Below are 1,557 nucleotides of genomic sequence, written 5' to 3' on the forward strand. Positions count from 1 at the left end.
TACAGTGTTTTGATTTTGACCTACAAACAAAAACAGCAATTTCATATGGTACAAGGTAATGTTTTCTCCATTTAACTGTAACTAGTTAGAGGTGAGTACAAAATATTTTAAATATAAGTCTAAGATATATGTCTTTATAGTTTTAGGAAATGAAATGATATAAATTCTAATACTAGGTACTCCTTTGAAATCTTTGCCAGTTAAAACCAGTTAAAATGACTCTTGACATTTGATGTGTTCAGTAGCATACTGAGAGATCACAATTTGCTTACACTGTAGCTTTTGTTAGAGACACATAATTTTCTAAATGTTATGTTGTTTTTGAAATCCTAGGGAGTACTGATTTTTAAGAAATGCACCCCATGCCGTATGCTCAGTCCTAGCATCAGATAGTGTTTTTTTTGTTTTTGTTTTTTAAGTGACTGAATGCGGTTAAATACTGAGTAGAACCTTGCAGTGTCCTCAGGATTAACACTTTACATGTATTTACATGAGTTGTGCTCTTTGCTAAAACTGATTATGCTGTTTCTTAAGCCCTCTCCTGCTTACAGTTTTAGTAGCTAGCTTTGTGAAAGTGAAATAACTTCTCCCAAGTTAGTCTAAAAATACTTGGTTTATAACGTGATTCTTTCATTTTCATTTCCAAGTAGTTGTTTTTAAAAACTTACAAGTGAATTATTCAAAAGAAAAGCCCATGGTTGATTCTGACTATGAATCATAGGCAAGCTATAGTCATAGCTGATGAATGCTTTCATGTATTCAAATTAATATTCTTACTGGTATCACACTTGTCTCTACATAACATGAAGTCAGAAGTTATCTTGATGCTTTTTGGTAGGGAAAGTGATGAACTCTAAGAATGGCCAGAGGAGTTCCCACTGTGGCTCTATGGGTTAGTGATCCAGCTCTTCTATGTGGTGGTGCCGGTTCAATCCCCAGGCTGGTGCCGTGGGTTAAGGATTCAGCATTGCTGCAGCCGTGCTGTTGGTCCCTGGCCTGGGAACTTCCATATGCCATGGGTGCTGCCAAAAAAAAAAAAAAAAAAAAAAGAGAAAAAAAAAAGAATGGCTATATATTAATTTGCCTAATTTGACTGAAAGGCTATTATACAAACTGATAAGGCTTTCTTAAGACAAGTGGCGAGCTGCCCTAAACATTAAAAAAAATACTCCGTCAGGGAAAGAAATGCACACGGGTGAAATAATTTTCCAGTAGTATTGCATCTTTTTTGGTGTGATCCTTTTCCTTCATTGAACGGTGTCATCTCACATGCACACATATACACAAAGACAAACATACATGCAGTTGAACAGGAAATCTTGAAGTTTCTCCTACATTTTCAAGTTTTGCCAAGTTCAACCAGTTAGGTTCTCTCACTGAGACTAGGTTACTGATAGAACATTTTAAAGCATCAGTTCCTTTCTCAGAACTTGCTTAGTTCATTTCACTAGAGAATTCCTGGTCCACTTGTCTTTAGATGCTACTGGACTCACTAGTTGTGGAACAGTTTAGTTTGTAAAAGAAAAATTACTCTTCAGATAGAGTGCTTAGAATTAG

Source organism: Sus scrofa, chromosome 1 (assembly GCF_054392235.1).
Source record: "Sus scrofa isolate SSC_HxYL_T2T_F1_AM1 chromosome 1, Sscrofa_HxYL_maternal_Yorkshire_Landrace_v2.0, whole genome shotgun sequence".
Taxonomy (NCBI): domain Eukaryota; kingdom Metazoa; phylum Chordata; class Mammalia; order Artiodactyla; family Suidae; genus Sus; species Sus scrofa.